The 7,443-nt window shown below is 35.6% G+C and overlaps 1 pseudogene; it reads left to right on the top strand.

Moving 5' to 3' along the window:
• The first annotated feature begins 2,575 nt into the window (after positions 1-2,575).
• LOC115970337 lies at positions 2,576-6,470 on the top strand (annotated as a pseudogene).
• The last annotated feature ends 973 nt before the right edge of the window (positions 6,471-7,443 follow it).

Genomic DNA, 7,443 nt, shown 5'->3' with positions numbered 1-7,443 from the left:
GTTTATGGTGGTGGCTGAGTTTTTTTGTTTAATGTTGGTGGTGAGTTTTTTGTTTATTGTGATGGTTGAGTTTTTTGTTTATGGCAGTGGCTGAGTTTTTGTGTTAATGGTGGTGGCTGTATTTTTTGTTTAATGGTGATGGTGGGTTTTTTGTTTATGGTGGTGGCTGAGTTTTTTGTTTATTGTGATAGCTGGGTTTTTTGTTTATGGTAGTGGCTGGGGTTTTGTGTTAATGGTGGTAGCTGTGTTTTTTGTTTAATGGTGGTGGTGGTTTTTTTGTTTATGGTAGTGGTTGGATTTTTGTGTTAATGGTGGTAGCTTTGTTTTTTGTTGTGGTTTTTGTTTAATGGTAGTGGCTATTTTTTTTTTTTTTTTTTAAATTAGTGTTGGCTAGATTTTTTATTTGTTGTGATGGTTGGGTTTGTGTTTATGATGGTGGCTGAGTTTTTGTTTTGGATTTCACTTTATTTGCTTTGTTTTAAATTGTAATTTTTCTGCATTCTTTATGATTTCTTCATGGTTTGTAATGTGGGTTGGGTTTTTATTTGATGAGAATGTTGTGGGTCTTCTTTCTTTGATAGTTTGGCTTCATATGATGTTGTATTATGATTATTTTGTCTATTTTGTTATTGGGTACTGTGGACATTTTTTGCATTGTCCTACTAATAATAATCTTTTTTTTTGTTGTAGTACATCTTATTAGGGATATAGGTTTGCAGTCTAGTTTGTTATTAATGTATTTTCCTTTATACCTGTGCAGGTATAGGATTGGTGGCAAAAAGATAGCTTTTGTGGGACTACTTGAACTCAAATAATTTTCTGTAAAGTTTGGAAGCTAAGACATCATTTGTATATAAATGGTTGTAATTACTTTGTGAACATCTTTATTGCATTTTTAGATTGTATGAATGTTTTTTTATGGATTTGCTTAGAAATGAATGGATGTTTTTTTTTATGGATTTGGTTAGAAATGAACAGGTTAATGTAATGGCAAGTAAATGTAAAAAATATTAATAAAAAAATAAAATTGGTGATGAAATAATTCGTCACTTGATCTATTGAAATTAAAAAAAAACACAATCGGTGACGCAAAACTTCGTCACCTAATCTATTGATATTGAAAAAAAAAAAAACATTTGGTGACGAAATATTCCGTCACTAAAAATAAGGTTTAATGACGAAAATATTAGGTGACGAAAGTTTTTCGTCACCTATCATTTTTTATTGGTGACGAAACATTTTTGTCACCAATACATTCTGTGACGGAGCTTAGGTGACGAATGCTGTTTCGTCACCATACGTTTTCGGTGACGAAATAAGGATATATTGTGATGAAAGGTTTCGTCACCATAGTCCACTTTTGTTGTAGTGATTTCTACCATCCTAATTTGATTTATTTATTAAATAGGTCATCGTGTGAACCTAGTAATCATATTTTATTAAAAAAAAAAAAAAAAACAATTTTTAGTATTAATTCAATTGATTTGAATTATGCAAAACCAAATAAAATAGATTTTTTTAATATAAGATTCAAAACTAATAGAGTAACAATATCACAAATAATTATTTAAAACTAAAACGCTTCTCAATATATATATCACAAATAATTAAACACAATATGTCAAATGAAATAAACTATAACAGCTTATATCAACAATCAGTTAAAAGAAAATAGACAAAGGTAAAAGTAGAGGACGACATTGATGATGTGATGGTGACAAAGAGTTCAAAAATGAAAGTAAATAATGATAACGACTAGGGTTTCAAGTGATGAGAGAAGTGAAGGACAAGGGCAATGGCAGCTTGGCACCGCAGTGACAAAAGGGTGATGATGACTAAGAAAATAAAGTGAGGTGAGGTGAGATTGAGGTCTGAGAGTGAGAGGTAGCCATGGGGTTTCAGAGATTGCAACTAGGAAAGAAAATGAATTTATATACCTAAGGTTTTGAAGTTTATATTAATAAAATGACATTTAGTTAAACAGGTCAAATAGATTCTATGAATTGAATATGAACACAATACATTTATTAAATGGACCAATCATGTTAACCTAAATAGGATACAAACCCGTCAAACCTTAACTTATAATCTGCTAACTTCATGTCATATCATATTATTTGTAGGTCGTTTTGGATTTTGCCACTTTTAATATATATTTGCATGTTCCAATTTTCAAAAACAAGTCGTGTGCGCTTGCGCTCGCGCACACACATATATGTAATTAATGAGTAATAATCAAATGTAAAATAGTGTTAGACCCATGGTAAAATGGTCCATAACCCGAAATGCTCTAGATCCAGATTTGGTTCCAACTTCATTCATGTTGCTAATTCAGGATCATGACAAAAGATGGTGAGATAACTTGGGGCCACAAAAGCTAAAGCTTCCACATAACGTTTAGTTTTAACCGCAATGGAAGCAAGGAAGTTGATGCAGCTAGCTGGGATTTATTCCTTTTCTCATGGTTATATAAAGGCCAGCCAAAACTGATGTCAAACACACAAGCAAATCTTCTATCCCATTACCCTTGTCCAAGAGTATCCAACCTTCTTTTGCTTTGTTGTTTTTCTGAAACATGGATACCAAGGCAGTAACTGGTCCTGTGCAGAAACCAAATGCCACAACTCCTGCCCAGCAACCAAGCCAAGCTAGCAATGTGCTATTACAAGCTACTCCATTGTTGCAACCTGGCCAACAATTGGGTCCTTTGCAGCCAACTTCCAACTTGGGTTCTGTGCAGCAAACCAGCAACCCAGCTGGTACATACCAGCAACCCAACCCACAAACCAATTATGGTGCAGTGCAGCAACCTAACCCACAAGCCAATTTTGCACTGCAGCAGCCAATGCCGCAAACCAATTATGCATTGCAGCAACCAAACCCACAAACCAATTATGGTGCAGTGCAGCAACAAAACCCACAAACCAATTCTGGTGCAGTGCAGCAACCAAACCCACAAACCAAACAAGTTCCATTTCAGCCATCCAACCAACAAACCAGCCTTGTTCCTTATCAGCAACCCAACCCACAAACCAATCTTGGGGCTTGGCAACGACCCACCCCACTGGGTTCTTTGCAGCCATCCACCCTACTCAGCAAGCTGGCACCTAATGCTACGCACCAACTGATCAGAGGTGACCGAAGCATGCTTACGATGTCTGATGACAATGTGCTGGTCAGTCATATTCTGGGATCCCATGCTCCAGATGGCCGAGACATTGATGTCAAACCCCTTCTTCGCCTTGTTGAGGACATTCTTAGACGTGCCACTCTCACTCCAGAGACCCTCTTAACAACGGTATAAGACTATAGATTTTACCACATTAAATAAGCCTTACAAACTAATGTATTGCCAATTAAAAAAAAATGGTACAAATATTCATTTATTACATTATTTAAGTTATACCAATCAAATTTTTATAATCTTTATCACATTCATTTATAAGTTTATACATATGCGGGTTCACACCATCAAGCATGATGCAGCAGATATATATGTATACAAGTAATATTTTGGTTGGAAATCTATATATGTAATTTATTTGAATTGAAAGCATCCAGTTGCATATTCTTTGTTTTCATTTTCTAATTATTGCTTGTATTTTTGTACAGGGTTCCCAAACATACCTTGATTCAGGCTTTGATGACAAGACCCACCATACGAGTTTTCTTGCCATGCTGGAAGCTCTGTCATACACCATTGACCGAATTGCCTGCGAGGTTATAACAAATCACGATTACAAAATCTTGCCCTATCTATATTTACATCAACATAATAATAGAAATTAAAAGTTTTTTTTTTTCCTAAAGTTTTTGAAAACATTAGGTCTATAAAACAATTGCACGTCTATCTTAAACTGTTTGAAATGGTATATAAATGGATTTTCAGCTTGCATACAAGGCTTTGGGTGGCACAGATGCACACCAAACCACAGTGGCAATATGTAACATGGTATCACACTATGGATGGGACGCTAAGTTGGTGCTGGCCCTAGCGGCATTTGGATTGAACTATGGAGAATTCTGGCTTCTTGCACAGATTTACTCGACAAACGAACTTGCCAAGGCAATGGCAATCCTGAAACAAGTGCCTGGCATCATTGAGCACGCAGTCCCACTGAAACCCCGGTTCGATGCACTAAATGAGCTAATCAGCACCATATTAGAAGTGACTTGGTGTGTCATTGAGTTTAGAGATCTACCATCCATTTATATCACAACGGACGTACCAGCATTAGCCTCAGCCTTGACCCATATTCCAACTGCTGTGTATTGGACTATCAGGAGTATTGTGGCCTGCGCATCTCAGATTTCTAGCTTCACTAACATGGGTTACGAGTATGGCTTTTTCCTCTCCATCCTAATTTACAATTCTCATGCAAATCCTTAAATTTAGATACAGTGTATCCTATAAAAGGTTTATTGCATTTCTTGAAATTTTTTGTATATTGTAATTGATTTACACACTAATAAAAAAGAGATCTAAATTGTTTTATAAGTAGCGTAAATACTAAAATGTTTGTAAGGCATTTAACAATAACACTGCAAAATGGATATTGATTGCAGGTTTGCGTTATCCACCTTAGAAGCATGGGAGCTATCCACCCTTACCCACAAGCTCAAAACCATACTTGAACATCTCAAGAAGAAGATGGAAGAATGCGTTCGATATATTGGTAAGCCAGTTTTATGCTACATTATAGACCATGCCATATATAAAAATTAATACATAAAAGTATCTTATACAATTGATTACTATTAGTACAACGCTCTTTTGTACATACATGGACTAGACATTTCTGTTACATAAGATACCATCTATATATACTGAAATTCTCCTATTCAATGTAGAGGAGAGGAGGGATGTTGAATCTTATCAAATGCTTGTCGAACTCTTCAAAATGATCCACATTGACAACATGAGAGTTCTCAAGGCCCTGATTTGCCCTAGGGATGATGTGCTAGCACTTGTTGATGGTACCACCAAAAAAAGGGTTAGCTCTTCTAACACGTACCATTAACATTACTATTGCACAATTAACGACATTGCAATTTTTACTATCAGCACATTGCATATATATACTTAGTCTTAATTTTTAAGTTGTGATAGTATAATTAGTTATATGATTATCTATATGTGACTGTTTCATTTTGGGAAAACTAGGTTAACCTTGATGTTCTTAGGAGGAAGAATGTGTTATTACTCATTTCAAGTCTAGATATCACCCAAGATGAGCTGTCAGTTCTTGAACAGAGTTATAACGAGTCCAGGCTCCACGAAATGAGGGTTCAAAGTCCGTATGAGGTTGTATGGATCCCCATTGTGGATCAGTTAACTGATGTCAAGCAAAGACATTTTGAAGTGTTGCAGGCTCCAATGACATGGTACTCAGTGTACCACCCTTCCATAATATCAAAGGCATCTATCAAGTTCATCAAGGAGGAGTGGCACTTCAGGAACAAGCCTATCCTTGTAGTCCTAGACCATCAAGGGAGAGTGGTGTCCCCCAATGCAATTCACATGATGTGGATTTGGGGAAGCCATGCTTTCCCTTTCACTACCTTGAGAGAAGAAGCTCTTTGGAGAGAAGAGGCTTGGAGGCTTGAGCTGTTGGTGGATGGCATTGACGCAACCATATTGAACTGGGTAATTATATGTGTGTGTATTCAAGCAAACACACTCTTTAAGAAAAAAAAAATGTTAGAATAATGATTATATAGTTAAATTAACTATTCCCTAACAGTTTCAATTTTTTGGATAATAAGGATTTATCATAGTAATTCACATTTCCCTCTTTTTCATTGAACAGATTAAAGAAGGAAAATGCATTTTCTTGTATGGAGGCGATGACATGGAATGGATTCGGAAATTTACAAAGGAAGCAAAAGCAGTTTCAGCGGCTACACGCATACCCTTAGAGATGGTATATGTAGGAAAAGCCACAAAAAGGGAGCGAGTGAAGCGAGTGATAGAGAACATTGTACAGGAAAAACTCAGTACCTGCTGGCAGGACTCAGCCACAATATGGTTCTTTTGGACCAGGCTTGAGAGCATGCTGTTCTCAAAGATTCAGCTAGGCAAGGATGAGGAACACGACCTTGTGATGCAACAAATCAAGAGGGTGCTTAGTTTTGACAGAGAGGGTTCGTGGGCAGTGCTTAGCAGAGGGTCTAGTGTGTTGGTTAATGAGCATGGAAACATTCTCTGGCCTGCCTTGTTTGAGTATGAACAATGGAAAGAAAAGGTGGAACTGCAGGGCTTTGACATTGCTTTTCAAAACTATGTTGCTGCGCTTCGTGGTAATTCTCACCCTTGTTGCCGCTTTGAGTTCTCAAACTATGCTGGAAAAATCCCAGAAAACATGAAGTGTCCTGAGTGTCACCACTACATGGAGAAATACACCACTTTCCTCTGCTGCCACGACGAAGGCATTGTTCCAAGCTTACTTGCACTAGCCACTAATAATTAAACCCACCAGCATTTTCCTTAATTAATATAGCAGCTATATGCTTATGCTGCTGATGCTAAAGAAGAGAACAATATATATATGATATGTGTTTTATTTATTTATTTATTAATTTTTTACTTCTTTCATCTTATATATATATGTAAAAGAATTGAGTGTGAGATGTCCACCCAACTGCGACTTTCTGGCGGCTTATGTATCCGATTTGAAGGAATAAATAAAAATTATGTGTATTGTAATAATCTTATTTGATTATATTAAAGATTCTTTTGCAGTAAACTATATATACAACTATTATAAAAAGCTTTTGAATGTTTAGTATGCGTTACAAATTGAGAATGTGCCAATACGATGTTGATCATTTACTTTCGAATCTTTATTAATATTTTCCCATGGAGGTTGAAACGAATTCCCTTAGTAGCCTACACATTTTGTTAAGGGATGACATACAATTTAAACCGCAACCACTGGTGCCCGTCTCACCTGCCTTTAATTGACCAGTTTTACCCCCGTATAGTAAATCGGGTGGGGATGATGTTAACATTTTCCTAGATACCCGTCCGTTTATATTTAAAATATTATAAAATATTTTTCATAGATTTATTATAAGGCGTATATATGTGCTTTTAGCTTTCAAACTTTAAATTTATGATTTTTAAAATATTGTATCATTGAATTTATGTTTTTATGTTATAAGATTTAAATTATTTATTTGTTATATTATTATGTTTGAATTGTTTTTGTATTTCTTAATACTTTTATTGTTGTACAGTTATGCAAACAAAATTGCCAAATGCCCATTTTGGGAAAACTAATTAGCATTTTGCCCTTCTTCCTAAACTAAATAGGGAAATGCCCCTCTTTTGAAACTCGACTTTTTTAAAATCGAGTTAAGCCCTATAGTGACGTTTTCAAAGACCTATAATGACGTTTTTAAAAACCTATAGTGGCGTTTTATAACTTGATACTCATGAAA

Source organism: Quercus lobata, chromosome 2 (assembly GCF_001633185.2).
Source record: "Quercus lobata isolate SW786 chromosome 2, ValleyOak3.0 Primary Assembly, whole genome shotgun sequence".
Classification (NCBI taxonomy): domain Eukaryota; kingdom Viridiplantae; phylum Streptophyta; class Magnoliopsida; order Fagales; family Fagaceae; genus Quercus; species Quercus lobata.
The sequence above is the reverse complement of the archived record's forward strand: the minus strand, read 5'-3'. Positions and strand labels throughout refer to the sequence as shown.